The 24,006-nt window shown below is 46.8% G+C and overlaps 1 protein-coding gene across 8 annotated transcripts in view; it reads right to left on the bottom strand.

The window, feature by feature from the left end:
- The window catches only part of LOC115575099 (RNA binding protein fox-1 homolog 3-like), a 437,664-nt gene that overhangs the window by 284,110 nt on the left and 129,548 nt on the right, over positions 1–24,006 (bottom strand). For 5 of the 8 annotated variants that reach the window (XM_030406944.1, XM_030406945.1, XM_030406951.1 and 2 more), the window contains one exon: positions 2,959–3,021. The gene's annotated coding sequence lies outside the window, so the exon portion shown is untranslated. The other 3 variants (XM_030406946.1, XM_030406949.1, XM_030406947.1) reach the window with 3 other exon arrangements.

Below are 24,006 nucleotides of genomic sequence, written 5' to 3'. Positions count from 1 at the left end.
CTTTTACCCACAATCCTCTTGGGGGAGATCGTTTACCAGCCTAGAAACAGGAGAGAAAGCGGTCAGGTTCTCGTGCCCTTGTCGTTTGCGCTCGCGCTGACCTCTAAAAATGGACAACAAAGATCATATCACGACACCAATACTAGCGCCAACAGCCTTTGCACAAATTGATTTAGCCACCCAGAACTCACTCCCATCTCAATGAGGTGGCAGGATGCTCACAGCATATATCACTGTCACACAAGCACCCTCTAGTGAAATGTGATTTTTATCTTTATGAGCTTTTTTTCTCTCTTTCCCCCCTTTTCGGTACAGCATGTAGCGGGTTGTGATAAGTGATGAGAAATAAAGGGGTTGGCACGTTAACGCTAATACAGGTGCTCTCGGCGCATATGGGTGCTATCACACAGGGGGGGAATGACATTGTTGTGGTCCTGCGCGTTTGAAAGCGGCTGGCGCGGCAGCAGGGGGGCCCCGTGGTATATGGCTCATAGATCACTTATGTGTGGGTGAGAGTTGTCACCAGCCAGCGCTTGGCTGCGAAGCACAACATAGTTTATGGCACACAACCGCCAGACGTAAGCATGAATCGTGGCCCAGGCAACAATGAGGAAAAGTGCACTAAAAATAGATGATAAGCTTTTTTTTTCCTTTTTTTTTTTGTTGCGCTCGCCCCAGAAAACAATGGGCTCCTTTTTGATTTTTCATGTGTTGAAACTGTGAGACAAAAGGACAGAGGAAGTGGTGTATAATGTCTGACTGGGGCCTGTAGTAGAGAAGATCGGCTAGGAGGGCCCACGCTAACGTGAAACGCAACCCTCGGTGACGCCTGGGAAGACACGATAAATGTTGCACTTTCAAGTGTGTTAAATGCACTAAGATAGTCGGGGCTTTCTCTCTTTCCAACTGACAACCTCTGTTACACAGTTAATTACAGCCAACTGCAACACAGCGCTGTGTCAATTATCATGTGCTTTAGCTCTCTCTCCCAATGGATATTTTTACTGCCTTGGTTTCACTGCTAAAGTTTCTACCTTCTTTTATTGCTATTCTGCCCAGGTCTCGAAGCTGAATTACATTCGGCAGACAGAGCTGTAAAAACAGAAGGGATTTAAGGATTCAGATTGGTGGAGGGTAACCTAATCTTCCGTAATTGGGGGAATGGTTCTCATTTATATCAGCCTACTTTAGAAAGCAAGCTCATCGGCAGGCTGCTATCATCCCAGGCATTTTACTCTGACAATTCATTTTCATAAAGGCCGGGGAAAGGGAGGTCGGGCCGCCACGGCTACGAACACACATATTAAAGCTAATCATCATTAATCAAAGCACCACTTTTACTTCGCAGGTCGCGGGAAATCAACATACACAACATAAACGCTGCACAAAGATCCCTCATGTGGCGTTTTTTTTTTTTTTTTTTTGTGTTGCCTGAGCCGCCGTGCTGCCTGCAGGAGTGCTGTGAAATAACACATTCTGGGCTGCGTCGTCTCAAAATGGAACTAAAATGGTAATCCTCTGCCAGGCGAAGCGTTCTCGCCTCGCCAGATGCTTAGTTCTGAAATTTGCCTAATTGCCACGCTCAGATCAATCCCTTTTACTCTGCCAAATGAATCTGCCAAAGTGTGTTCCGAGCGTTTTGTTGGCCCAATATGCTTTTTCTCTTGCAAAGATTTGTGTTTTCGTGACTCCCCGCGAAGGCCTGAGAGAGGTTTTTGGTCTCGGTGACATATCCGCACAGCCGGATGCGCGTCCACCCCTGCTGACCCGCGTGCCCATTAGCCATGGAGTTGCAGTGAGGGTACAGGGCCGATCCATCTCAGCGCCCCCCCCACGCCACACACACACAGAGTACACCCACTCCTCATATGGCTCAGACACATGCCGTGGGCGGACTAAATGTGGCCCTTTGATCAAAGGGCAGTGTGTGGGAATGGACACTGACTTACTGACCTCACACACACACACACACACACACTACAAACACATCTATATATATCATGTATTCATACGCCGTGTGCTCATTACTGTGTGTGCATAATAAGTCGACTCTGACGCCGATTTCTGCGCCGACATGTAAATAAACACAAACTGAAACTCGCACATATGCGTGGAATAAATGTTGAGAAAAGCTCTTTTTTTCTCATGCAGCTGCTGCTGTTGGTCATTAAAACTAAGTGCAAATTATGAATGACACACACACGCTGACGCTCGGCACGTCTTGGCACAGGTATGCAACCGACTACGACTCAGCTCCCCCGTCTGCACAGACGCTAGCGCTCAACACCATCATGATCGAAAAAGAGAGTCCCTCGTTCTAAAATAATAGAAGAGTGAGTGAAGAAGGGAGGGAGGAGAGCGGGAGGAGGGTGCCTCTCTGTGCGTGCAAATATAGAAAGTGACGGATGAATCAGAAGTTTAGTCAACAGAGAAAACCTTGGTTCCAGCTGCCCGGCTGTCTGATGAGCCACTCTGTGCTTGTCAACAGCATCCCCTATCATCCTCGCACAACTATCTACTCACAAAACCCAAAGACCCGCCCCCTTCATCCCTCCGGCAATTCCACCATCCTCCAAGAGAAACACCTCCGAAAGCAGAACGGGTCGCTCGCATCAGAAGCAGCGGTAAGCAGCAGCAGCAGCAAATCTCTTCCCCCCTTGTCGCTTTTCTCCCCTCCCCTGATTCCCTTTCCCCTCTCTCCTCTCTCTCTCTCTATTTCCGTGCATCCTCCCTCGTTCCTTTTTGTCTCCACTTCTTTCTCTCCCTTCCCGCGCTGCCGCTGCCGCCGCCGTCGCCACCGCTGCGTTTGGCGCGGTGGATGAAAACATTAAAAGAGGCAGAGAATGAAAAGAGAGGAGGGAGAGAGAGAAGAGAGAGAAGAAGAGGAGAGGGAGAAAGAGACAGACCGACGTTGGGTAAAAAAGGCTGGAGACGCCGAATTAGCATGAGAATACTCACAGTGTTGTTGTTGAAGGAGCGCGGGGATGGGAGCGCGGCGCCGGTCCCTCCGTCAGATACAACCTGCACACACAAGATTGAAGAGGAAAAAAAAAGAAAACTAGGCTGTGAGAGCGGCAAAGAGGGGAGAGGAGGAGGAGGAGGAGGAGGAGGAGGAGAGAGAAGAGCAGGACACGGAGGAGGAGGAGAAGAAGAAGAAGAGGGAGGAGGAGGAGGGAGCAGAGCATCCAATGCACGCACCAACAGGAGCCCGAATAAAGAAATAAAGGATTCCTCGAGGAATGTGAGTGTGTTCGGGCAGCGATGGGGTGTGTGTGTGTGTGTGATGTGTGTGTGATGTGTGTGTTGCTATGAGGGGGGTGAGGAGGTGGGTTGTCTTTGGGAAATATAAAACACACACACACACACACACACGCTCGCTCACATGCGGGGTTGCACTTGGGTGCGCAATCACATCTGACAGGTCTGATCTGCGGTCCACCTACCTCCTTATCGCTACCTCACTCTTCCACAGCACTGTGCTCTCTCTCTCTCTCTCTCTCTCTCTCTCACTGTATCTCTCTCTCGCTCTCTCGTTTGCTCGCTCTCTCTCTCTGTTGCTCACACTGATGCCAGAGATTCAGCTGCTACACGGGAGCTATCGCCCTCATCGCTGTATGTTACCGAAAGAGGGAGGGTACCGTCGGATCTCCCGCCCGCCCACGCCACCCGGCCCAACACTCCCCTCCTCTCCTCCTCCTCCTCCTCCTCCTCCCACCCTCCTCCTCTTCCTCCTCCTCCTTCTCCACCGTGCGAACGCTTTCCACCTCGAAATGTACAGAGAAAGAGAATGCTTCAATTGAATGAAAGCAATCCCAGTGGCATTGAGGCAATTATAGAGGCTGCTGGCACTGTTTTCTGCCTTTTTCGTCCTCCCCTCCTCTTTCTCGTTCGCTCCGTCCTCCGTCGGGCTGGTGGAGGGGTCTGTTTTCTCTCTCTTTCAGTTTCTCGGTGCTCCAGACATATGCCACTATTAATGTAGCTTCTGTCACTTCAGCTGTTTTGGTCAGATCACTTCTGCCTCTGCTTTCCACCTTCACGGCCCACGTAGAGGTCTGAATCCTTCCCTACCTGCCCGCCTGCCTGCCTGCTGCCTGCACGGCCCCCGAAACAGCTCCACAAAGACCTAAACTCTCAGCTCCACCTTGCACAATTTGACAGCACCATTCAGCTCCAGCAGCTGCCGAGAGGTAAAATATATTAATCCTCCTGGCCTTATCAGGTCTTGCAAGGCTAGTGCGGCATGGCACGGCACAGCGCCGAACAACACAAATGATTCAGGAGGAACTTTAATAACTGTCTTTCAGGTCGGGCTTTTTGATGCATGCTGCTCCTGTATTTTCTTTCTTCCTGTTTCTTTTTTTTTCGGGGGTGGGGGGGAATCTAGCAGTACATATATCACCAAAAAAAGAGCTGTAAGTCAAACACCTCAGCCTCTAATCAGGTAGCCCTCCCTCCTTCCCCTCCACCCCCGCACATTGCATCCCTCCAGCCACTACTGCACTTTATCTCCCCTCAATTAACATCTTCTGAGCGAGCCTCTATTATCTTAACCACACAGAGCAGAGAGGTCCTCTGAGGAGACGCCGTGGAGGACGGCTGAGCTGTGGACAGAGGGCTCCCAGCCCTGCTGCCGCCGCTTCAATTCGCAGGCCTAATTAAAGCCCAAGTCAGACATGACAAACTGCGAGCGGAGGTGCTACAGAAACAAACACCGACAGCAGCGTTGCCTCGCGCGGGTGCATGTAGCCCGGAGGATTCTCTTTGTGCGGATTATCTGCCAGAAAGCAGGCACGTTCACGTCAACGTCATGACAACATCATCCAAATCTCTTTTGACTGTTTGCTCGGTTTGATCGTGTTTATTTTCTCCCTCATGTATAGACATCACCGCGCCGTCAGAGCATCCTCTGTAAATCATTTTCCATACAAAGGCGAGGCGGAGGGAGACAATGCCACCTCGCCGAGGCTCAAGGATTCCTATAAAATCTATAATTGATACAGTTGGTTGACGTCACGCTTATATATGGCTAATTTCCGTTTTGTATAACGCCCCCCGCGCCCTCTTTCATCCGTTTGGTCGCCCTCACCAACTTCAATTTCACCCTGTGAAGCCATCAAACCACCCATTAAGCCATCAAGCTGCCCTCTTTGTCCTTGCTCCCCTGTCTGACAACAACAGCGAGCGCTCGTGTCGCGTCCTCCTGCACTCTCGCCGCCGAGGTAGCCCGGCGATTTGGCCGGCCCCCGCCGCCGCCGCCGCCGACTTTGGCTCGAGCCAGACTATTAAGAGTATTCTATTACTGTTGGGTTAACCTGTCACGCTTGGCTGTGGCTCTCTTTATTGTCTGGCGGCTCTGAAAGGGCAGGGGATAAAACTCCATCAGCAGGACAAACGACCACACATGCCGCCATTCATCAGACACCCGGGGTTTCCCCCCGTGGACGCGGGCCACCGCAACCTCCCGAACGCCGCAGGGGTAGCCTTCGTTCTCCCCTGAAAATGTGAGCTCCCGGGGGCCAATCTGCGCAGGCGAGGACGGACAGAGCGGCATCTTTCGGTCACATAAGGTTCCCCTCCTTAATCATGACTCGGGGAATAGCAGCTCTATCAGCGCTGAAGGAGCTAATGTATTGACTAAGATCAGGTAGTGCAGCGGGCGGTGTGTGTGTGTGTGTGTGTGTGTGGGGGGGAGTGATTAAGAAAGCAGACTAGTGATCAGCGGATGACAGGGGTCAATCCCCTGTCGGGCAATTGGGTAGTGGCCTTGGGCTAGGTACTTAGCCCCAACACACCAGCTAGACACTCAACTGTGTGAGTGGGTAAAATGTCAAATTCAACTTCACCCTTCGCAAAGGTTCAAAGCAAGGAGATGACAGCGAACGCTTTGGTTATTAAAAAATTCATATCGTAATGAAACAGCCGTGTTCCATCTTCACACATCCCCCTCCAGCAAACACGGCGCTCCTTTTTTCATGGGATCCATCAAGGGAGGGCCACAATTAAGTGACTAATTTGATTAGGAGATAATGTGAGTCCCACTTAATGGAAAGGACAGACTTCACAACACAGGCAGATTAGTTTGGTGGATGCCTGCTTATTAATTAAGACAGCCCTCCGTGCCCATATTAAGTCAAATGCACAGATGCAGTTTTAATGGGTCAGAGTGTGCGCAAGTAGCGGAAATCAGTATGTCCAAAAATAGACGCTGATAACGCCGGATGATGAAAACTGAAAACGACCGTGAAACGTTTGAATTAAACTTGAAATATCTTGAAAACACACACACACTCGGGAGTGCACTTGCATTATTTACCCCCCTTCACGGTGTGACGGGTCGGCTTGTTGTTAAAACATGTCGAAGCGCTTCTCGTCTCGACTTTCAGTGTGCTGCGTCTGTGTTTCCACTGTGTGTCATCGCACACCATGGCAACAGCGAGTCGTTATACTCGTTCAAATTACCTCCTCCTGCTGCCATTCACTTTTTGTGTGCGATACTACAGAAGCTCCTTCAGAAAGAACTCCCGCTTTTCATTTATGATTCGATCCGCACGCTGAACCGCGGCTACAATCGGTGCTCCGTCTCTCAGAAGATTCGATACAAACACACAATGAATAATTTATCCATAAACTAGTTTAATGTTTGGGCAAAAAAAAGCTAATAAATGGGGCCAATTTTCTCTTCTGTAAACTCTGATTAGTGCCGACTTCTTGCTTTGACTGAGCGGCTTTATCATAAAGGATGACACGTGTAGAGACGAGAGTTTCTGTGTGAACAACTCTGCACTAAAGTCATTTTCTCTCTGTCATCTCGTGATATATCTTGTCTGAAGTTTCGTTTGTAGCTTATGTCCTGCACGCCCCAGCGGTTGCACGCTGACAATCAGCCAGACGGATCTCCAGTGCGCCGAATTCTGAGTCCCCCCGTAGGAAAAACGGGTGGGAAAAACCGCAACGGAGAGCGATGAGAGATTACTGTATTTTTGCGGCAGTCCTTGAGTTTGTGCTCGGCGACTGAATGGCGTGTTCAGCCGCCGTGGTGCTCTGTCATTCCAGGCACACGGCAAACTCCCAAGCGCTCTATTTACGGTGGCCGGATCCCTGCTGCGTGGAGCGGGAAGGGTATAATCTCCCAGCGGTATTCTGGGTGGTGAATCTGCCGGTGTTGTCTGTGCATACCAATGGCAACCTCACCTCTGTCTAAGGAGTTATGATGTATAAAGAAAGAAAAAAAAATAAACTGCAAGCCAGTCCACGCTGCGTCAAGATGTTGCAGGGGGGGGGGGAAACAGGAGCGTCTGGAAACCCCCAGCGGAGAAATACATTCACATCACTCCCATCAACACTACCGGCGCCGGTGTTACCACTTTGCTACTCCCACCTGCCTCCGTGCAGTCACACTGTGCTGGATTCAATCAAGCAGCCATGTAAAACAGCCACATCTACGTAGTGTTTATGCATGCCGCCACCTGCAGACGCGCGGCTCGTTCCGGGAGCTACGACGGTCTCGGTGCACGGCGACAACGTGATGGAATCTCATTCGACGAGTGGGCACGTTTATGCAAAACCGAGAGGTTAAAGGAAGACGTAGGTTAAACTGCTGTGCGACTTATTGTCTTTGGATTACGAGTAAACAGAACAATTCTCCCCCCGAGAGAATACACACAATTCTCTAAAAAATCTGTTCTGGGAGCGCGCACGCTGCATGTGCACATGTAGTCGGCGTATACATGCAGCGTATCATGAAGCCCCGGAGTGAAAAAGCTTAATGAAGCCACGCGAGGGGCTAGTGTCTGCAGAGCGAGGTGTCAGGTGACTTCCCTTCTGGCTATATGTGCGACTCATTGGTATGTGCAACGCGATGAGGCCTTGGCTCTCTTCTGATTATGATGTCTGCTGAGAGCCGGGCCAGCCCAGGGTGAGAGCCAAACCGACAAGGCTGAGATGGAGGGAAGATTCAGAGAGCCTCTGTTCTCTCACCGGGGGATCCCCCACATCATTTAGCGCCTCATGCAGATCGCTGCTAGTGGCAACACAGCCCTCTGGGCCCGGGGAATTAATGTACCAAGCAATGGCAGAAGTGATTTATTAAAATAACACACCCTGATGAGAGAGAGGAGCCAGGGTTGCTCTTTCTCAGCTCGTCCTCACACGCCGCCGAGGGAGGAAATGGAATCCTATAGGTGCTGCTGAGAAAGGCGACCGAGGATTTGCTGAGAGAAAGTGGACAGCCACTACACAAATTGTGCGACAGTCCTCGCTGTCATTGCTTATTTATTTACCCTCTTTCCATTTGAGTCAGGCCTTGTATTAAATTGATCCCTCCTGCCGCGTTTTGCCTTGTTGAACAAGCGCAAAGCCCCGTTAAGTGTCTGTGAAAGGCTGGTGATTGTGTTTGCGGCGCCCCGGGTGCGCCGCGGCCGTCCGCTCCCCTCTATCTCCCCCGGACAGACGGGATTAGAAGCTGGGAGAGAGGCTGAATGACCCTCTGGAGGGGCCGAGAGACAGGCAGGCAGTGAGCAGCTTGATTCCCGGGCTCGCACACAAATACACACAAACAAAGAGCAGCCTATGCATGCTCATGCACTGCACATTCTGTTTGTCGCAGGCGCACAAAGTGAGCAAAATGGGTTGAGCTTAGCCGTCTGCGAGGCCGTCCAGAGGCTCGGCTGCAGCAGGCGGAGGTAGACGCTCGCTGATCCGGCAGAGCAGCTACTGTATGTAGCCTCTCGCTCGCTGATGACACCACAACATCTGCTGTGCTGCTAAACATCTGCTCTTCAATCCGAGCTCTGATATTTTACGTTTTACTGTTTTGTTTGTTTTTCATTAGGCCAGATAATCGTGTATCGATGTGACCGCAGAGCGGCGCCGACGCGGAGCGGGCCACTTCGTAGGCCGAGTGAATGAAAGGAGTAGACGCGGGTTTCCTTTTCCGACAGCCGCTGATGGCTACGCGCAGTCACAGACATGCAGTCGCACACGGGAGGTCTCACATTTACATACATTTACATCTTAGACATTTAGCTGACACTCTCATCCGGAGTGGCTTACTATACATACACGAGTGGAGTTATTCTACATGACTGAACTGCAAACACTTCAAGCAGATGACAGTCAGGTGTGCAAAGGTTAGAATACGAGAGGCTGGATTACAGAAGGAAATGAGAAAACCATTGTGTGTAAAAAAGGAGATGCGGCACGAGACGGAAACGAAGAGCAAAGTTGATTTTTTGGGGGGGGGGGGTACAGATGCAGCATGAGTGCAGCAGGACTCTGGGATTTGAAGTGCTCCTCCTCGAGGAAAAAAAAAAATGGATGCCCTGAAAATAACTATACTCCACATCTCAGATCCCAGAGAAGCCGCAGCACACATCTCCTCGCCTGCTCCATCTGATCCAGCGAGCCCCCCCGGGGGGATGTTACTGTACGGCTCCCCCCTCCGTCAAAGCAACGGAGCAGCACTCATTCACATAAAGGAGCACACTTTGAATCCCTTCAGATCAGATGATTACGATGCCGGGCACCTTCCTCGGCGGGGCAGATAAGTGGAGAGGCTCCGCTCAGACATTTACATCTCATACACCTCATCAAACACCGGGTCTTTGTAGTCATGTGTTACATTTGAATAAAGCAAAGTTAGAATTTTTTAAGCGGCGCGAAAAAATTCATCAAACCTCCCCAGCCGGCGAGGCCCCCTTGTCTCTCCTGGCAAATAACTCTTGGTTACCTTATTCAAACTGAAAGTGGCAGGGCTCAAATCAAATCAAGTCAAATCAAATTGTGCTCGGATGAAAAAGTGAGGAGTGGGGAAGGAGACGGGGGGAGAAAAAGGGGCTCGAAAACAGACGCATTTTCTCGGGGAGTTCACGTTCCTTCCATCCTTAAATAGCTCAGAGCCGCAATTTAGTAAATAATGCATTTGAATTTGCACAGAGCTAGCTTTAAAACCGCTTTACTGAAGACGGCCGCGCGCAGGGGGAAGGTAAAGAAGTCAGTGCGGGGAATACAAAAACACCTGAGAGTTTTAAAAGCGCTCAGCGCGGTGACCTTTCATTGTATAATCGTGTCGCAGGCGTCTGATGGAAGAAAAAGTTCGACTTACACAAGTGTTTACTTGAAGATCTGAATAGGAGGAACGAACAAAGCGAACCTCAACCGCATGCTATAGAAAACACCTAGAAAGCCTCCGATGGAGAAAATACGTCCTTCAATAACACGCCACCGTGTTACAAGAGTGCATTCTGTGTGATGAACAGATCCAGACGGAGAGCGAGCGGGACGGAGACAAAAGGCAGCCGAGGGAGGCAGACGAGCAGAGACGGAGGAAGAGGCAACCTGGATTGCGTGCAGGGTTCCTCCGCATGCAGCTTGAACTTCTCCGTGCCAAAGATGAAATAAAATAACAATGGGTTACCATAGCGATAACAGTGGAGCACATAACTAAGTAGTGTGAGAGATGGGGAGCATCTCGGGTGGAGGAGGGTGGTGTTGGAGGGGGAGGAGGGGGGCATCCAGCTTTTATCTGTCAGCCGCAATCCTCCATCATCAAAGCTCTTCTCCACTTTCAGTGCCAAGACTGAAAGACACCAGTGGATCATTAGTCTCCAGTGAAGAAGACAGTCATTTATCCGTGTGCCTTTTTTTTTCTTCTTCTTCTTCCTCTTCTTCTTGTTCTTTTCCACAAAAGTTGAGCGTGAAAGAGGGTTCGTGTGGGTAAGGTGCACGAAATAATAAAAAAAAAGAAAAAAAGAAGAGGAGATAGAAAGAAAGAGGGAGTAATCTTTTTTTTTTCAGCAAGTCAATTTCTCTGGGCACTAACCGAGCTCCCTTTGGGCTACCTGTGCAGGTATCAAGCCTGGGGTCTGACGGGCTCCTCTCTCTGTGAAGCGGCAGCCCTTTGCAGCACATCAATACGCTGAACTTTTCCTGCCGAGTACCTGAGCTCTCCTGCATGACCCGCTCCTCCTTTATCTATTCTGTTTAAAGATACCGGTTGCGGGGAGAAGGAGCTTGATTACCTCCTGGGACGACCCCGCTCCTCTTTAAGTTTGCCAAGTGAGAAAGTCTTCAGAAGTTTGTTGACAGATCTCTGCAGCGGCGGGAGGGAGCGATGGACATGGTAACCTTGGCTCTCCAAAGGACAAACGGAGAGTTTTGAAAAGATCAAGCAGGAGGGGATTTTGTTTATGGAGGAGATGGACAGGAACAGGACGGAGCAGGGAAGACAGGTGCACATGGGGAATACATATATACAGTATATATATATATATATAAAGGGGCTTTCTAGGATTCCTGTCCTACTTAGGGAGGTGCGATCAAGCTATAGCGGCTTCCATAGAATTCAAATCAGAAAGAAAAAAGTTCCTCAACGTGTGGAGCTCATTCACAACGTGCTGAAGCTTCTTATTCCTCTGCTGCATTCATAGATTCAGGCCCAACATGCTCCTGTTGTCAAACAAGGATGCTTGATCGCACAGGAATGCTTTTTTAGAACCGGTGCATACAGCTCAGGATTGCCAGGATTTCTCTAAAGCAAAAAAAAGGAGAAAGAAATGTACCGAGCAAGTGTCGGACAATTCAGCGTCAAGGGTGCTGCGGAATTTGGGATGTTTGTATGAAATTCTCTGCAGAGACAGGAATGCATAAAGCACCTGTTAAGGAGCGATCAGTGAGGTGGATTCAGCGGGCAGGTGGTCAGACCTGTATAATAGATTTGAGCAGTTTAGGAATGTTTCTGAAAGCCTCGCTCGACATTTACAAAAAGCAGTACGACCAGAGCTGAGCGCTCGGTTTGGCATTGAGGGTGCAGCGTCGTTAATCAATACCGATATCAATGCTGCCGCCGTAATTTGGTGCTAAATAAGATTAAATATTACATTAAAATATGTAAAAACTAAGAAGCAACAGAACATTTATTTTGACTTCTTTCACAGTAAGAAGTTACACGGCACACCGATTCACCGGGTGGACCTTGGACCCAACGCAGCCATTTAACATCGCTAATTTCCGCTGCTTTTATAATTTTGTTGGTCGATAATTTCCCCTTTCACGTCAGTCAGAGATTTAAAAAATGCAATACAAAATGAGCTGGACTTGAATCTCTGACTTCTGCTCCACACTGACGAAGCTGAGGCTGCAACCTGTGCATGGGATTAATTAGAAACACAATCAAAATGCTTAAAATCTGATGCTAACCTGAGTTAATATCTACGTGACGTTAGCTGCACTGCTGCACCACACTCTGTGTTGTGTGTTCACTGTATTCATTCCATTTAGCTGCATTTTGATTAAACTCAGAAGAATGTCCTGCCCACGCTTCTGACCGCTCCGCCCCGGGACGGCAGAGCAGAATGTAAACGGTCCTGGATCAACACCAGCGCCGCGGTCGTGCCAAAAACCATAAAAATGTTTTGAATGGGCGATGAAAGGAGGGAAAATGTGCTCATTACAGATCTTTGTGTGACTCACACCGGTAAACAAGTTGGCACTGAAGGAGTTTGGTGTATTTTTATATATATATATATTTAAAAACAACATTATGTAACATTATGAGTTTTGTTTGCAGCACCTACATTCATCTGACAAACTCTTACAGATCTGAGGTGTCGCACTCAGAAACTGTGGGGGCGACAAATCACACAAAATACTAATTTTGCACGCCTATTTGTTAGCATAGCTTAGCTAGCAAGCTAACTTTGCAAAAGCTCATGCAGCGAGTGTACTAACAGGAAGTTGGGAATTGTGTTCAGTTAAATTTGGAAGTTAGCTGAAATAATCTTAAAAGAAGCCCTGGAGCAGCTCACTGGTGATGTCAGAGGGCTGTGATTGGCTGATTGCAGTGTTGGTCCACAGGAAGAGGTAGCCTAATTAGCCTACTGATGCTAAATCATGTTATACGGATGTAAACGTACAGTTAATAATCATGTGAGACGCCGTCGCCTGATGCTAACAGCTGCATCATCAACAGCAGATCGTTAGGAATTTATAAAAATACAACTCGTTAATATTGATAGACTAGAAGACATTGGCTAAGATCCAGAGATAGTCCCCGCCCCCCAGTCCCACTGCTCCCTGAGGTAGGCCAATCAGGAACTGGTACCAATCCAGTACCCAAAGAATAAAGCATACTTTGTTACGTCGCTTTAATAACACCGGGATCGTTTTATAATCCGCCCACGCTGTTGTTTATGTGAAAGCCTTTGTCAACATGAAAGAAAAAAAAACCTTCTACTACAGTGAACAATTCTGCATTCAGGCGATCGAGCAGCGAGACCGCAGCGTATTTGGACAAGATGATGAATATACCATACACCTAGTCAAGCCTGTATAATGGATCCATGTGTCAGGGTGTGACTTGGAGGTGTTTCCTGAGGAGCGCTGTGTGTCTCCTGGCCTTTATGAGAGCCGCTTGGTTGTATAAGTGTGTATGCGTGTGTGTGTGTGTGTGTGTCTGGTTTTGTAGCTGCTGGGCTCCACAGGTACACAGGCCATCGATCACACGGTGCGGCCATTATACACAGGCAGGGGTGGAGGTGGATAATGCTCCCACCGCTGCCACCGCCGGGGCCTCGACCGCTCGCGGGTCAAGCGTTTGGCTGGCCAGCGGTAATCAAGCCGACAGCGGGCTGCCTGTCTGCGTGACAGATAACGTCACTAACACTCATCTGTACACACGAGCACGCAAATACAATCGCCACACACACACACACACACACACACACTCCAAAAAATGAGGCAGGAGGAAGCGAGGTCGACGATTAACCAGCAGAGTTTCGAGGTGAATTCCGGCGCCACAGAAACGAGATGTCTGAGAATAAAACCTGCCGCATTCTGAATTAAAGACTGAAAACAAACGGCGAGTTACATTTCCACGAGACGGTCCTTCATTAAGTGGAAGACGTGTAATTTGTTTCTTTGAACTCGTCATCCTGGCAAACACTCGGCTCGGCTCGGTGACATTTCACAAACACAGAGTTGCTCTCCAGAAATTCAGTTCATCCAGAATTAAAAAAAACACCGAATTAAAATGTTCTCGAGCGCAGTTCTTTGGCTGCTTTGGGCAGTGACGTGTTGTGGCAAAAAACCACTCGGTTAGCTTAAAACATCTGGTTCTGTCGCCACAAACACATCTGGAAATGTCCCGATGTCTTGTCAATATTTATCCACTTGCCAAACGTGGCTGGGAAACGTCCAGATGTCTCATTAAAAATGCAGAAACTTAAACACCGTCTGCAGTCTCTTGGTTTAAAGTCTTATAGATACGTAGCTGTAAAGCCACCGTCATCTCTTCTCACGTGATGTCAGCGTAGAAACACAACAGCGGTCCGTGTGACACGTACGAATCTCAACATATCCAAATCGTAAGCTGCCAACATTTCATTTCGGAGACTCTCAGCAGCACGGAGACATTATTCTCAGCTCATTGTTGGTTTCTGGTCTCTTCGGGGGATTTATTTATAAAATAATAAATAAAAAACACACTTCTGTATGAGATATTCCTGCAATAATACAGTAACCTCATTAACTTCAAACTAGGAAATGAGGCAGAAACAAAGAAAGGACTCTTCTGCTCCTAATTGCGCGCTTGAGCTGCGGAGTGAAGATTCAAAACGGGACGAGTTAAATATAAAACTGTCTCCAGAACAGCAGCCAGCTCTCACAGATCCAGAGCCGCTGATGGCTCCACCTGTTCAAATCCTCCGCGCAAATACTGATAGGAAGGTTTTTTTTTTATGCGTTAAAAAAATATCTAGAAACATCCGCCAGCTGCTATTTGTTGTTGTCAGCATGCTCAAAGACACGTGCAGCCCAATTATACAAAAGAATGCAAATAGCAGGTAACAAACAACTGCACACTTTGTCACAGGTTGAGCCGAAGCCAGACTGTTTTTTGCTATATTTCTAATTTGTTAAAGGTATTCGACGTTAATGCGAGCCGTCACATCGCCCGTGCAAACATCTGCCGTTTGAGCTTCCACGTGGCAGGTGGAGGACCGAGCGGAGGGAAGCAGGTGAGACGCAGACGGGGAAGGCAAGACAGCGAGAGAGAGGGAGACAGAAATAGAGGAGAGCAGATAAATAGAGGGGAGAGGATGTGGTGAGGAAGCAGAGCGTAGTAGAGCCGGCCGCTGGGACTGTGAGGAATGAGCTGGCTGTGCTATAGGAGGCCTTAATGAGCATTTTCTCTAAACCCTGGAGAGTCTCTCTGCAGCTCTCACCCAATCTCTGTCTTTTCTCACAGCCGACGCAGAGCAGACACACAGAGCTGGTTTCCCGATGCCGTATGCACGAGATTCACACGGAAACATAAAGAAAAGACAAACGTGTGCGAATCCGTCGTGAATCCTCGGCCGCCTCTCGTAAGGAAACGACGTTAGCGAGGACACATGACACACTCCCGTCTACCCCCCGCACTAATATCTCGGCTCTATTTCAATTCCGCCGTGTTAAATTGTCGGAGTGAAGTCGGTGTGGATTCTAATAAACCAATAAACACCTCTGAACCAAAGGGAGACGTGTGGCAGCGGTGCTCAGATAATGGCCACTTTATGCATTAGCAAAAACACCTGTAGTAATAATGGCCTCCTACTGTAGGACCACATCCTCTCTCCAGTCTCTCTGCAGACTAATGTGCCCTTGATTGTCTCTCACTTATCACTCCTCCCAGCTGTAGTCGTGGATGGAGGGGCACGGCGGCGGGTACCCTTGTAAGTGTAGAAGCCTCGGGGTTTAAAAGAAAAAAAGAAAAAAGAAAGAACAGCCCTTTATTTTTTCCTCGGGAAACGGCTGAATGACAAGGTATCCTGGCGATCCTGAATTATGGCCCTGACGTGTGCGGGGCCTGAAAAATGGAAAAATGATGAACAACGGGACAAGAAAAAAAAAAAAAAAATTCAGAGGGAACAAGTTGCCGAGGCGACGGGGACGGCTGTAAATCGGGTGGCGGGACAGGGCAGGAGATGAGGCGGGGACGAAGGAGCGAGGGAGCGAGGGAGCGTGTAGGTGCGCTGTTGTGTTTGTTTTCTATCTTAATATGTGTGTTATATCTGCAGCGGGGTGAGGAGGAGGCCAGCTGTATTTAACAAAGTGATTAGACCTCTCTGTTGCCTCTCAATCCCAGCGCCCGGGCGGCTATGAGGCTCGCCGCCGCCGCCGCCGAGCCCCGGCCGGACCTCAGAAACCATCAAGAGCCTCTGAACGACTCGCTCTCATTAACTATTAACCAGCAACTCAGGCCTTAAATCATCTGCGCGATCCCCAGGCTGCTGACCCTGCTGCTGGATGGTGGAGGCAGCAGCCGAGAGGTGTTTCATCAGAGCTAGCCCACCGGACACCGTGCTGATTTAATGGGCTACAATTACGCTGCTTCTGACACAATATACGGCAAACATTTATAGATTTCCCCTCCCACCAACTCCACAGCCAGCAGCAGCAGCAGCAGCAGCGCCGATACACGCTTTTTTTTTCTTCTTTTCTTTTCTCCCACAACAACCTGCTTGACAACCCGATTGTTGGTACGACTAAATTACACGTTGTGCATCCAGCTCCGCTCTGACCTGCAGGCTGCTGCATAGCCTGAGGCTGCTGCACATGCACACAGTATATATGAACTAACTGTACAGCCGGATCTACCTACACACGTCACGCAGCTAGTTTAGTATTTATTTCATGCCCTGCAGGAGAAGAGCTGCAGATAGCTGCTCACGAGATCCGATGTAATGAGGAACTAGCCGTCACGGCGGAACCATATGGCTGGCCTGCTATTTATGTATAGCTGGTCTGATTAAGTCAGGTCTGGAGGCCCCAGAGTGCGGCAGTTAGTTGATGGTGACTGGAATGGGCTACTAGGACGCCACCGAGCCCGATCAAGCGCGACGGGGAAAGAAAAAAATTAAGACAACGCAATCCCCCCGAGAACCGCGCCTTGTTTATGTTCCTTCGTTAAAGACGACATGCTAATGTGCGTCTTACTATAAGTGGATCACAACGGAGACGGAGCTCGCGCGGAGCTCTGGGTCGTCATCAATCACGGCGTTGATGTGTATTGATTCTGTCCGGACTCATTATGACATCCGAGAGACGCCGCGCCTTTTTTTCCAACATGTGTGTTTGACGCCGGTGTTGTTGGGGACGCACAGACGCGTGATGCTCTAATAAACACGTGTCGGGAGGTTTTTCTGGTCAGAACGCCGCGTTGGCACAACTCAACTTCTTTATTATTCAGCCAATTAATGCAGAGGCCGTCTTACTGTATCGATTAGCATATTTATTTACAAAGCGCCGACCTGAGAGACTTCAGAGCAGTTTTTACCTGAACCTGCGCTGCCTGGCTTTGTCTGTAGCGAGATCAATGACGTGAGGTCGACTTTAAAGGGTAACTCCACCAATTTTACACATTTAAGTGTGTTTACAGGGAGAGCTGCATGTGATCTGATAAACTGCGTCGCGTGATGTCACTCAGTGGCTGCATTGCATTGTGGGTAATGTATTCCTCTGGTCTGCATTGCACTCTTATATTGTATTTTGCTAATTACAGAAAGTTTGGATACAGCAGATACTTTTTTATTGTTTTTTTTCTTCTTCGTTTTCCAAACCTGTGGCCTACATTACCCACAATGCAACAACTGCTGTACTTAAGTTACATTGAGGTACTTTACATAAATATTTCCGTTGTTCTGCATTGTTATACCTCCACTTAACGACATTTCAGAGACAATTATTGAACCTTTTACTCTACTACATTTATTTGACAACAGTTATTTTGCAGATTAAGTTTAATTCAAACTATAATCAACAAATAAATGATGTAGAAAAAGATTAAACAAATGTAGTCGAACCACCTTCGAGGCTTCAACAACTATAATAATAAAATGTACATTATTTAAACTACCGTTTTTATTCTCATATTTGTATTTTCACATAAAAAAAATGGATTCAGTGCTTCTTCTTCTTCTTCTTCTTCTTCCACGTCGTCTGCACACTGTTTGATTTCATGTGTTTTCATTTCTTTCACTCTGCACAGCTCTCCTCAAACATCACATACATCATGGCCATTATTGTTTTTATAAAAATCAATCCGTACTTTCTAAAACAATAAAAGCAGCCGACCAACAAACTGCACCTGTGTTCTTCCAGCGATCGTCGTCTAATTAAAGGAAACCTCGCATGCAGCCGGAGGGTGCGACACTTCTTTCACTCTATAATTTCTTCTCCTTGACACATCCCTGACCCCTGAAACCACCTGTCACTTCACCGCGCCGCTCTCCTCTCGTCTCCGGCTTCTCTCTGAAGGTCATCTCGCCGTCTCCTGGGTGAGACGGCGCGCTGGAGTTTCGATTATCAACGGCAACACCTCATAGAGAGGCAGCAAGAGGAAATAATCAGCCGGAGGATCAGACTTTTGTTTTGACGTCAGTGATTTACACGTCAGTCACGCCGGTGTGGTCATTTTAGTCACCACAGAAGAAATAACGCACGCCACTTTAAGGTTGAAGATACTGCAGGTGAAGAGATACGTACATGAGGACCTTCTGAAATATCTGGAAAAAGTTCAAACAAAAATTAATCGACTATGCACAACTCTGCCTAAACTCCAAGACAAATCTGAACTTTGGATTTCAGCCAGGTTTGAAAATTCTCATTTCATTTCGTTCACGTCACTTTCAAAAGTCGCCCCATAAATCAGAAAACACTGTCAACGGCCAGAAAGTAAACAGATAAATAAGTAAACATTCCGCCAGTTGTTTTCAGGAATAAAATGTTCTATAAATCAGGCTGTGAGGGATGTAAGAACAAACACGTCGGCGGAAAAACCTTCAGAATATAGATTGGAACAAAACCGGAAAGTCTGGTGTAAGTGTAAGTCCTGCTGGAGTGGCTCAGATTCATGAGAAAACGACCTTTAAAGACACGTTTTATATATAAAATTCAACTTGTCACCATGAAACTTCCCCTCGTTGATGACGTACGATGTTTAAATATGCAAATAAGGCTGCGAAATCAAAACCAGATCCTCGTCTGCCGCCATTTTCCACCGCAACAGCTTCCAGTTTGTTCCAGGACGACGGAGAAAAAGCCATCGCCGCTCTAAAGTTGTAACACGTGTGCTTTTTTTTTTTATTCTTCTTTTTCCTACGATGACAAGTGAAAATGCCTGCGAGCAAAAAAAAACACCGAACCTTATTCCAATCGCTGGAAAAGATGTGGACGATAGTTCAGAGGTTAGACGCAGGCAAAGAAATAATCTCATTAGTCGAGGATGAAAATCACAGAGGCAGAAGCTGAAAAAAAAAAAAAAAAAACTCACTTAAAAAAAGGAAATGCTCTCATACCCATGTGAGATGTAGGAAGAGAGAAGATAATTTAATGAAGCAGTTTTATATCTTCAGCACTTTAGTTAAATGCACTCAGTAGAAATGGTGGTTATTAGGCTCTGCCCATTAAAGTTTACCTGAACTAGTGATTTTATTCCTGCCTGTAGAGTTTCTCTACCTTTTACAGACATATATAAATATATATTTATATATTTCCAGTCGATTATGCTGCAGGTAGAAAAAGGAATCCATCCGATTGCTTTAGAGGAGCAGAAAGTGAGGCTACTTCCTGTCAGAAGAATAACAATGTGAGTAACGTGGGAGTAATGCAACAAAAAATAAATAATAAAATAAAATAAAAAACCCCTGACACAAAATGACAGTGACCTCTGCGTTCCTCCGTTAGCCGGGTTTAGCTCTGTCAGAAGGCTGACACTGTGGGAAAGCCTCAGTAAGAGTTAATGATTCAGAGCGGGATCCTGGTGGGAGGGAACCTGCTGGGTAAATCCGGCCCGTAGGAGTCGGGCCTCCGGGCATGTAGGAGGCCTTTGTGCCGAACACAAGGCCTGAATCCACCACACCACCGCACAGTGACAGGAAGAGGGGAAGAGCCTGTCCACCTACTCTGTTCTTCCTGAGATGAGTGTGTGCTGCAGTGTGTGTGTATATATATATGTATACTGTATATGTCTACTGTAAACAGAGCGCCCCTGTGCAAACACACTGTGTGTATATGTTGTGTAATATCACTTTGAGGCTTGTTTGCTGCTTCTCCTGGTCGGTGTGGACGTTTTGGGAGCAGAGCGGTGTGGAGGCGACCACGGCGCTCTCCGCCGCTCGGGCCTGGACCTTTGGACCGGGCGTGCGGTGTGTTCCCGCTGACAGGCGCTGGACTGATGGACTTCTCACCTCCCCTGCGACCCCCTTCCCCAACACAGTTATACTAGAAGTGAGCTCGACTTTGGCCCCTTGATTTAGCACCGTGGGTGGTAGAAGTCAGAAGACAGGAATCTAAAAAGGAGGAGAAAATGGCCTGACTCGTCTGTCGTTTCTCTGCCACACTCTTGTCTTGACTGACACTGAGTATGAAAGCTCTGCACTTTCAGACTCCTGCTGGATATAATTTAAAACGCAGTCGTGACGCTCGAGTTTCTATACGATGACAAAATTCCCCTTTTCTCTACATTTCTTAACACTTCATGATCACCGTCACAGATAACAGGTAAACTGATTAATCTTAAATGAACAGTTAATTTACTGTTGTCAAACAATGCAATTATAATTCATATGGTTATTAGTCGAGACTGAAAATATTATCACAACACTTTTAGGCTATATCAGGATAAACTACGTAACAAACAAAGATGAAATAATCATCCATTTACAAAGTGTTATAAACATAAGCAATAAACAGATTAATTAGCTTTTAGATTAGATGTTTTTAGAACTACAAAATCAGCCTGTGAGGGATGTGAGAACAAACACGTCGGTGGAAAAACCTCCAGGATATAGACTGGAACAAAACTGGAAAGTCTGGTGTAAGTGTAAGTCCTGCTGAAATGAGAAATCGACCTTTAAAGACACGTTTTATATATAAAATTCGACTAATAACTAATAGATACCACCATGAAACTTCCCCTCGTTGATGACGTACAGTGAGGCAATTATTTTCTGCATTACAAGTTTTCAGATATGTGATGTTTAAATATGCAAATAAGGCTACGAAATTAAATGTGTTTTTCCTTCCACTTGTCTGAGAGACGACTTGAAATCTGATCCTCGTCGGCCGCCATTTCTTAACACTTCATGATCACCGTCACAGATAACAGGTAAACTGATTAATCTTAAATGAACAGTTAATTTACTGTTGTCAAACAATGAAATTATAAATCATATGGTTTAGTAATTATTATACGAGCCTGAAAATAATATCACAATATTTTTAGGCTATATCAGGATAAACTACGTAACAAACAAAGATGAAATAATCATCCATTTACAGAGTGTTATAAACATCAGTTCTAATGTTGCAATAAACAGTTTAATTGTGTGTTAATTGATGGGTTTTTTTTTCAGAATATAGATTGGAACAAAACTGGAAAGTCTGGTGTAAGTGTAAGTCCTGCTGAAATGAGAAATCGACCTTTAAAGACACGTATTATATATAAAATTCGACTAATAACTAATAGATATCACCATGAAACTTCCCCTCGTTGATGACGTACAGTGAGGCAATTATTTTCTGCATTACAATTTTTTAGATATGTGATGTTTAAATATGCAAATAAGGCTACGAAATTAAATGTGGGTGTTTTTCCTTCCGCTTGTCTGAGAGACGACTCGAGATCTGATCCTCGTCGGCTGCCATTTTCCACCCATATTGACTATCAGCATTATTCCAGTGGATATAATTAAGTTGCATCAGGCTCAGGAATAATTTTATGCAAACTTTCAGGCACTTTTCAACACACGGTGCTGTGGAAACATCGTGGTCGTGGTCATTCGCAGTATCTGTGTTATGTCGTCTGTGGTGTTTTTGAAAGAAAGTAAAAAAAAATGACTCATGATTTACATAATGTTTCTATTTCCATGTGGGGGTCAGTCTCCTGACAGCAGAGGTGGATCGGCTCGTCTCTGAAGCCGGATCAGGTTTAGCTGCAGACGGCTCGTATTCTGTGCTAACAATGATTATCGGCACAAAAGTTTTTTTTGTTTACAGTTCCTTTATTCATAAACTCTGCTATCAGATGTTTTAATAACCCCCGACTCCTTTCACAACCTTTCCTTTCCCACTTACTTACTACGGTAATAATTGCATTTCCTTTTTTGCAGAGTGTGAAATTCTGTGAAACTAAACTCGAACTCTTCATTCAAAGTGTGCAGCACACAGTTTCACATCGCACTGTTGCACAATGCTACATCACAACAAAGGAGTCGGAGCAGCGGGCTCCCTCTCAGGCCCGCAGCTTTTGGATGTGTTTAGTGTCGAGCATGTAATTTACATCCTCAGCCTAGATGGACACTTATTTTTCCGCTCTTGCCGCTACAGTGGAGGCACAAAGAAGAAGAATCTCATTTCTCTGCATCGTCTTCAAGTCCCAGTAGCTCATTAAAGTTATATCATAGTGAATGGGGAAGTCGTTTACCATGACGATCGGCTCTCTTCCACATTTGTTTGAAGCTCTCTTACATAGTTGAGTCGGAGCTAACGGGTTCAGCCGCTAACAGCTGAGCTTCTGTTTCTCAGGGGAATCAAAAACACGGCTGATTGGTTGTCTCCGAGCTGATGCTCCGGCACATCAGAGGAAATGTGCAGAGAGTCGAACCTTTTCTCAAGTCGCGCCGCTGGCTGACTTTTGAATGTTGCATCAGCGGGGCAGCTTGGCTGCTTATTGCAGGTTTCCATTCACGATGGATGTCGCGCCTCGAGTGTTTGAGTCCGTCTGTGTACGTGCATCAGAGACTCTGCCATCGTAATGTTTAATGTATTGTAACATTTAGCTGTATAATTTACTTATCGAGGCTTTCAAGCCACAAGATTTCATCCTTTACCGTTAGCAGGATTTTTAAACAATTACAAGGGATACATGATATTCAATGGGCCATAAATGATCGACCTGATAATGAGAAGTGTTTGTCATCAGCTGTCGGCCGTTGAATCTCATTCTGAACCCCTTAAATACTGACGGGATAGGATGGAGACGGACCTGAAGTACAACCCCCCCCCCCCCCCCCAAAAAAATGTGTTTTATTACAAAGTGGACTTTCATAATTATACTGAGGAAGTAGGAGAGGACGAAGGAGAAGGAGACGAAGATGAAGGAGACAAAGAAGAAGAATGAGGCAAAGAAGAAGGAGATGAAGAAGGGGACGAAGAGGGAGACAGAGAAGATGGAGACGAAGATGAAGATGAAAGAGACAAAGAAGAAGAATGAGACAAAGAAGAAGGAGATGAAGGAAATGAAGAAGAAGTAAATAAAGAAGGAGACAAGGAAGAAGAATGAGACAAAGAAGAAGGAGATGAAGAAGGAGACAAAGGAGATGAAGAAGAAGGGGACAAAGAAGGAGACAGAGAAGAAGAAGAAGGAGACGAAGAAGAAGGAGACGAAGAAGACGAAGATGAAGGAGACAAAGGAGATGAAGAAGAAGGGGACAAAGAAGGAGACAGAGAAGAAGAAGAATGAGACAAAGAAGAAGGAGATGAAGAAGGAGACGAAGGAAATGAAGAAGAAGTAAATAAAGAAGGAGATGAAGAAGAAGAAGAAGGAGACAAAGAAGAAGAAGAAGGAGACAAAGAAGAAGAAGAAGGAGACAAAGAAGAAGAAGAAGAAGGAGACAAAGAAGAAGAAGAAGAAGGAGACAAAGTAGGAGGAGATGAAGAAGAAGGAGATGAAAATATAGAGGCAGTATATCACCTGAGTAACTGCTAACTGCTGCTAACCTTGTTTTTTTCATACACCTGTTTTATTCATCCATGCCCGTTAGCTTGTTAGCCCAGTTAGCCCAGTTAGCCGTGCAGCTAGCTGGGACTGCTGGTGTCTACACTGCCAGCACAGGAGCTTAGCACCGTTGGGTAAACGTGGTTTCAGACCTGGTGCTAGCCTGTTAGCATGCTAACTTCAGTAGATATCTCTTTAACACAATACCTGCAGCAGGCGACTTTGACATGATGTCACTCTGTTGGTAATTTATA

Source organism: Sparus aurata, chromosome 23, assembly GCF_900880675.1.
Source record: "Sparus aurata chromosome 23, fSpaAur1.1, whole genome shotgun sequence".
NCBI lineage: Eukaryota > Metazoa > Chordata > Actinopteri > Spariformes > Sparidae > Sparus > Sparus aurata.
This window is presented reverse-complemented; position numbering and strand designations above follow the sequence as displayed.